Raw genomic sequence first — 8,074 nt, forward strand, 5'->3', positions numbered from 1 at the left:
ACGTCTCTGTCTTCTGGAAATTAGATATTGGCATTTGGATGGTTTGCATAGAGGTAGTGGTATGATAAATATTCATATGATGTGTCTAGATGGTAACACTGGTGTTGTAAACATCCATGATCCAAGTTGTTGCAGCAGCAAAATAATAGGAAACAGCAAATAGAGTATAAACACAAATGTAGCAAATGGGTATTAAACATAATCCAACTGGCACTTCTTTTCTTGAACATATTAAGTGGACATTTCTGAATCATAAGGTATGGAAAGAGTTACAGCATTATGAGCAAAATAATAGTAGTAGAACATACTGAGAAAATGAACTAAAGTATATATAATGTATATGAAATATCTGCATTATGATGGCTTGAGAAAGGTCCATTTATTATACAAGCTACTCTTTCTCACAAGCTACACTTGTCCCCCCCTATCTTTCACACACACACACTCACACACACACACACACACACACACACACACACTGTAGGTCAGTGTTGAGAGATCATTATCACCTTCACAGCCTCCACAGATGTCCAGGAATTCCTCCAATGGCTTGCAAATGAGGGTGATGTCACCCAGGCCCGGTGACCCGGATCATCTGCCGCAGGGTGGTGGTGTGCCTTTGCTACACCCAAACACCTCACACCCCTACACACCCCACCCCGCCCACCCTCATCCCACCCCCACTGTGAGGCGTTCACACATTCCCCGCGTTTCTGGAGTGCTGTCTGTCAGCGCCTTCTTACGCTAAAGAGACGCTGACAGCCATTAATTATCACACAGGCTGAACGGAGGGCATTCCTCTCTGCTGAAATATCGGTGTGTGTGTGTGTGTGTGTGTCTAACCACCCCCCCCCCAGCCCTCTGTGTCCTCACACTAATGTGTATTGCCACCTGGCCTCCATTGGTCTTCATCGTGTTTTGACAAATTACAATTTCATGTTTTGTCCTCTGGGACGTCCAATTGCCATCACGTCTCCAGCTGGGACGTCCAATCAGAGCAGGGGGGGATGTAATAACCAGTCAACTCACCTGGACACTTATCTCGACAGACCTGAAACACACACACACACACACACACACACACACATACATCATGCTGGCTGCACCCACTTTTATGAGTTGATTTTACGATGATCTCCACAGATACTGACTTATGATGAAAAGCACACTGGCGGTTTTAGCAGTTTATTAAAGCCCCGGCGGTAAATCAGCGCTCAGCTATACGTGGGCATGCCTGTTCAGCCCTGCTATGTGTGTGTGTGTGTGTGTGTGTGTGTGTGTGTTACAGTAAATCTGCTCCATTGCTGGCTACAGCATGGGTACGGTCTACTTAGCCACGCCGGTGTTCGGCCTTCCACAGCCTCTGCTCTTCCAGGCAAACCTCTGCGCCAACATATGGAACCCAAATGTGGTTTTCATCAAGGAGGAGGGGTGAGATAGAAAGAGGATGGGGGTGGGAGGGGGGCGTGTGGATATCGGTGTAGAGGTGTGGGTCTGCACCCGGTCCGCCTGGCCTGCATGCCCTCCAGCAGGTTGGATGAGGCGGAGGAGAGAGAGAGAGAGAGAGAGAGAGAGAGAGAGAAGGAGCCATCTTGATTTATAACTTGGCCGTAACTCATGTGGGGAAAAGTGTCTCTCAGCTACGATATGAACTTGAAATGCAACCCTAACCCCCCCCCTCCCCTCCTCCTGTCTGACCCCCTCACACCTCGCAGTGCGCCAAGTCTCACTTATAGGCAATCGGTCCATACCGTCAGTTAGGCGCCTATGCAAATCCACACATCCTGCACATCCAGTGAGCAGCAAAAGTATTCGGAAAGCGCAAGTGAAATTGGTTATTTTTGCTGCATATGTATGAAATTTGTATTTCAGAGAACAGTACAGCAGCGGTGGAAAGAGTCCTACTAGACTGTCCTGCTCAAGCAGAAGTACTGTTGCTGATATGTACTTAAGTAGAAGTAAAAGTACTACTAAAGTCTGTACTGTAAAAATCTACTGAAGTACAAGTAAAAAGTGTCTCTCATAAAATGTCCTCAGAGTAAAAGTTCCTGAGTTCCTCTTTAGAACAGAGAACGTTGTCAGCTGTGATCTTTTCCATGTGATTCTAACAGGAGAGAGGTCAGAGTTCAGACTAGATTTTTTTCACTGGAAACATTAGAAACGACAAAATAAAGTGCAGAAACAAAGTAAAGTCAGATTCCTCTTCTCACTGCGAACGGATCCACAGTTTGTCAGTTTACATCGGTCCAGTTTCTGTTGCTGATGGAGAGACACAACATCTGTCCTCTGGAATGGATTTCATTCAGTAAAAATATACTTATCTTAAAGTAAAATGACTGACATACACAATTAAATCTACTCAGTTACAGTAATGTGAGTAAATGTAATTAGTTACTTGCATTACAGAATGTCAGTTTTGGGATATTGTCCCAGCGTGGTTTAACAGAAATAACAGCTGACATGTTTGTCTCATATTCATCTTTTGATCTGAAATACAAATACTCAATACTCTCTGATTTTTCTCATCTGTACACCACAAGCTGAGAAATATTGCATATATCTCCATATTTTTGATATTTTCTTATTTAATATTGAATATCATCTTTTTGTATAGCTTCATATCGCACATAGTTTTCATTCGTTTTTTCTCGTTTTTTCAGTATGTCCTACTGCTATCTACTTAACACATTCTAGTGCTGTAACTCTTCATTTGCTCTATTCTTATTAATATTCTGTTTCTCTTTGCTATATCCTATTATTTGCTGCTGCGATGATCCAGTTTCAATAAAGCTTCATCTAATCTAATCTTATTTTAAAAGGAACTCATCAAAATGCAGATCTGAGCATTCTCCAAGACTGTGTGTGTGTGTGTGTGTGTGTGTGTGTGTGTGTGTGTATCCCTGACAGCTGGACGGCCATCAAGTGACGCCCCCACTGGTCACTGCAAGGATTATTTTGACACGGCAAGTCGCTGTTGGCTAATAGATACATGTAACACACACGCTCCAACCCCTTTCACCCGCATACGCACACACACACGCACACACACACACACAGAAACACACGACTTCAGGTGTGCGTCCGCTTGCATGTGTGTGAGTGAGTGTGTGTGTTTAGTGTCCAGGTGTGAAGGGAAAGTCCTTTGCAGTTCAGCTGAAATCTCCCTGATGACAGACACGGGGCTGTAGCCAGGAATACAGAGTGTGTGTTAGAGTGTGTGTGTGTGTGTGTGTGTGTGTGTGTGTGTGTGTATGTGTGTGTGGCAAGGTAAGCTCACATAGATCCTCCATACCAGCATCTAGAGATGAAGCACTGGCAGCTAAAGCCCCCATCAACAGCCTGATCAAACCCTGGTCCTTGTGTGTGTGTGTGTGTGTGTGTGTGTGTGTGTGTGAGTGTGTGTTGGCTCTGGCTCGTCACTTTCCCCCGTCCTTATCTGAACTTGAAATCCGCGTCTTGAAACCCGGGAGGATATGCAAAATAGATCGATGTGAAACGTCGACACTCAAAAAAGTTTGTCAGAAACGGAAACCTAGACCCAGGACTTTTCATTCCTGGCCTTCCCTGACTCTAACCTATTTACAGTTCAAACTATGTGATGAATTACTATTATTGGCCAGAAAATGTATTTTGATTAACTGGACCAAGGATAAGCCACCTACTGCCACATTGTGGTACAGGGAGATACTCACCTGGGGAAGTGACTCTGTTAGTGCTGAGGGGCCAGGGCTGCTTGCAGTGGCCACACCCATCCAGAATAAACTCAGTGTGTCTTTCTCTTCTCTCTCGTTGCTTAAATACTGCTTTTAGTGTTTTAGCTCAACTTAATTCTACTTCTTGTATCACTGTGTACTATTGTGAAATGTTAAAGTTGATATGACTATTATATATGGCTGCACTAATCAATGATGTGTCTGTATGCAGGACAATATGGAGGAAAGCTTCTGTGTGTAATGCCAAGGTGAGGGGGGGGGGGGGGGGGGGGTCAGCTGGGAGATTTCTCTGTTGAGAATGGATGGATGGCACTATTTTTTTTTTTTTTTTTTTCATTTCTATTTGTGTGTTATTGATATGATGGCAAAATGTATAACTCTTGTTTCTGTTGAAAACCAATAAAATTCTGTTTAAAAAAAAGAAACGGAAACCTTTGTGACCCAGCCGGTCCCGCCGGCGGCTCCAAGCTCTGCTCAAACCAACATAACTTCACTTTAAATTCTAGTCAAGATCCTAAGGTTTCCAAAGATACCAAACATGTCATGCTGAATCACAGGGAAACGTGTAGAAAATGAAGCACATTTGTTGTAATAGTAAATACATAAAAAAAAAAAGGGCATCTTGGGTTTGAATATCTCACTCAGTATAAGCGTGATATAGCTTCAATGAAGCGTTGGAACGAGCAGATGCAGAATATGAAAGTGATATTGTCATGTACAGTATGGAAAAAAATGTTCTTTCTAACTTTGAAGCGACTGAAACGTAAGAGGAAAATCAGAATGCAAGGGGATTTTGAAACACCAGGACAAAATGCATCGTCCCTCCGAGTGGCCTTCTATGTAAATGTCTGTCAGTCCTGTCTGTCTGTCTGTTGACCCCCCCCCCCCCACACACACACACACACACACTATCCACCCCCCGTCCCGTCTCCCTCTGTCTGTCCTGCGTCTGTCTCTCTGTCTTGAGAGTCGGGCCGGTAATGCTGCGGTAAGCCAGGGGAAAATCCTCCTCCTGCCTGCATGCAGCGCAGACTTACCAAGCAGAGAGACGCCGAGCGAGAGCAGCAGGGTCAACTCAGAATGCGGATCCGTCTTCAAGTCCACATAGTTTCAAGTCGATGCGGCCCACAAGTCAACACTCAGCCAGTCGAGTTCGCCAGTCGAGTCTGCCACTGAATTTTGCAATTATCGTGCGTTTACCCACCTCCCTAAATTCATATTTCTGTGTTTCTCCCATCTTTTGATTTGAAAAAAAGAGAGTTGAGCCACTTTTTGGGCCTGACATAAATCTATAGGAGGTTGCGTACATCATAGTAAATCATATCAAACTGGTGTAAGTTATATGAAGATCCCACAGTGTTTTGATAATCTACGATGTGCCTTTTTCTTATTATTTGCGTTCCTTTTAAACTAAATGCTATTGTGATGCTCATGCACTTCAGATGAGTACTTGATCAACTTTATAGGGGGAAGAAAATCAGAAATTTGTTTTGTGTTGATATTGATGATATGATTATGATGATGCTGATACTGATTTTCTTGAGATTTGATTTTTTGTTGATATCGGCGGGTTGCTTTCCTCATGATGATCACTGGAGGTCACAGTTTACCCACCTTTTGATTTGCCGCTGCATGTCTGATTTGAATGCGTACAGATGGCAATAAAGGAACTCAAACCCACAGGTAGTGCAAAGGTCAATCTGACTGAGCCTCCTCCTCCTCACACACACACACACACACACACACACACGTCAGATGTGTTGCACAACAAACGCGGGGCAAAAACGCAGAGACACCAGAGGAAAGCCGAGAGGGGGGGGAAGAGGAAGGGATGGGGGGGGGGGGGGGTGCAGAGGAGAAAGAATTGCAACTGTCATCACAAACAAGAACCATCTGTCTCATTTGTGTAACTTGTTTTCTTTTAATATGAGAAGTATGCTGAAGAGATCTGGGAGTTTGCGGAGAGGCCTGGGAGGGCCGGGCCTCTGGGCTAAAGCCAGCCTTCTCCTGGGCTTCTTCTGGGAGCAGAGTGGCATTAATATCCAGCCAACCTGCGCGGTTAACCCTTCACACACACACACACACACACACACACACTGAGAGAGAGAGGGAGAGAGAGGAGAGAGCAGAAAACATCTGAAGTATGCGGAGCCACCTGAGCTGGAACCTGAACCGTCTCGCAGAAGCGTCGGGTCGATGATTTATGTGCAGGTTCAAGTTTCATTTTGTTGCCTATGGTGAGAAGTCATTTACATAATCAATATACACACTGCGTATAGCCTATTAACCAGATACGGGCCAGTCAGTGAGGTCTATCTCATGCTGCAGTTTGTTTAATATGACGATGATAATGATGATGATTATTATCCTTCGTTTGTGTCCCGCGGTCTAAATCATAGGTGCCGATCACATGGGTGCTGAAGGGCCCAGGCACCCATGGGTCACGCATTTTGTAGCCAATGAGATTCTAGTCTGAAGCAGGTGGTTCAACCTGCATACTTTTCATTTTGGGGGGGAATTTTTCGGCCTGAAAATGGCCAAATGTAAAGATGTAGAATATAAATATTGACAGAAAAAATATCAGCTATTGGCAGCCTCGGCCCAAAAATATTGGTGTCAGCCTTCAAAAACCCATATTGGTCAAACTGTAATTTCTACACACTCACACACACACACACACACACATACTACAGTAAGTGATAAAACCCCACTCTCAGCTTCTTGTCTCCACCACAACCGCAGCAAACCGCAAGAGGCATTAGTATTCTCTGCCTCGTAGCTGACTGACTGTACTGCTGAGCGACTGACTGTACCACTGACTGACTGACTGACTGACTGACTGACTGACTGACTGACTGACTGACTGACTGACTGTACCACTGACTGACTGACTGTACCACTGACTGACTGACTGACTGACTGACTGACTGACTGACTGACTGTACCACTGACTGACTGACTGACTGACTGACTGACTGACTGACTGACTGACTGACTGACTGTACCACTGACTGACTGACTGTACCACTGACTGACTGACTGACTGACTGACTGACTGACTGACTGACTGACTGTACCACTGACTGACTGACTGACTGACTGACTGACTGACTGACACGAACCCACAGATATTCCCAATCACTGTGGCCACCACCGCCCACCTCATCCAGGAACATCGTGGTGGCTTAATTAAGGACAGACCTCCACCGTCCCAGACAGAGTTAGAGTTACACTTTCCGCAGAGGGGTGGGGGGGTGGGTGGGGTGGGGAGTAAATCAAAGGTATTGCAAGAGAAAGAGAGCGAGAAAGAGAGCGAGAAAGCTGGGGGGGGGGTAGTAAGATACTGATAGAGACAGAGGGAGAAGGGGGGAAAAAAACCTAAAAAGCTTGTGCCATGTGGTCTGCATTTCGCTGTAATCCCCCTGTTCTAGCCCGGTGTTTTCTGCCTCTCTCTGCTCCCCCCCCCCCCCCCCCTTGTCCCAAAACCACCATAGAATTTGAATTGGATGTTCTGCAGTCCAAACCCAATCAGGCAGAGGGTTGAAAGCTGCCAGCCCGAAGCTGGTTCTTCTTCCCCAAAAACCAGTCTTCCCAGTTCCCAGCGCCCCGGGGAGGGTGGGTGGGTGGGGGGGGGCTTCGGATGATCTGTGCGGTGATATATGGTGCGTAAAAAAAAATTTGTGTTTAAAGGTGTCAGGGCTGCGGGGAGAAGAAGGACCTAGGGGTGTAATGTATCTCGCACAAGCAGCGCACACACACACACACACACACACACACACACACACACGAAACGCTGCATATGGTGCGCACTGCGGCCACGTAATAACGCTGCTGAAAGACACGGGAAATGGATGATTTTATTGAAATATGTGTGCACGTCTGTCTGCAGGGCTGTATGTGTGTGTGTGTGTGTGTGTGTGTGTGTGTGTGCGGTGGAATAGGATCTGCAGTCCAGTTTTCGAGCGACGATACACTCCTCAGAATGACTTTGCTCTCTCTCTCTCTCTCTCTCTCTCTCTCTCACACACACACACACACACACACACACACACACACCAGACATCATGGCGAAAGAAACATGACAGCAGTCATTTTTGACACAGCATATATTCCATATTAACATACATTCATAGGCAGTATAGTCTTCTTCAGTGTATAAGTCTTTACAGATCTACAGTATGTCTCTATAATGATAGCACGTTACTATAGGAAAGCTTGGCTTTATGGTGGTGGTACATGTTGGCCCAGACAACAATTCAGTCCCTACATCCTGACAGTGGCATGGGAGAGTGTGTGTGTGTGTGTGTGTGTGCGTGCGTGTGTGTGTGTGTGTGTGTGTGTGTGTGTGTCCGTGCGTGTAA

The 8,074-nt window shown here is 45.6% G+C and overlaps 1 protein-coding gene across 1 annotated transcript in view; it reads left to right on the forward strand.

Moving 5' to 3' along the window:
* snrpe (small nuclear ribonucleoprotein polypeptide E) overlaps positions 1-8,074 on the forward strand; it is a 90,959-nt gene that overhangs the window by 25,624 nt on the left and 57,261 nt on the right. The gene's annotated exons all lie outside the window — the stretch shown is intronic.

The sequence above is a fragment of the Centroberyx gerrardi genome, chromosome 5, assembly GCF_048128805.1.
Source record: "Centroberyx gerrardi isolate f3 chromosome 5, fCenGer3.hap1.cur.20231027, whole genome shotgun sequence".
NCBI lineage: Eukaryota > Metazoa > Chordata > Actinopteri > Beryciformes > Berycidae > Centroberyx > Centroberyx gerrardi.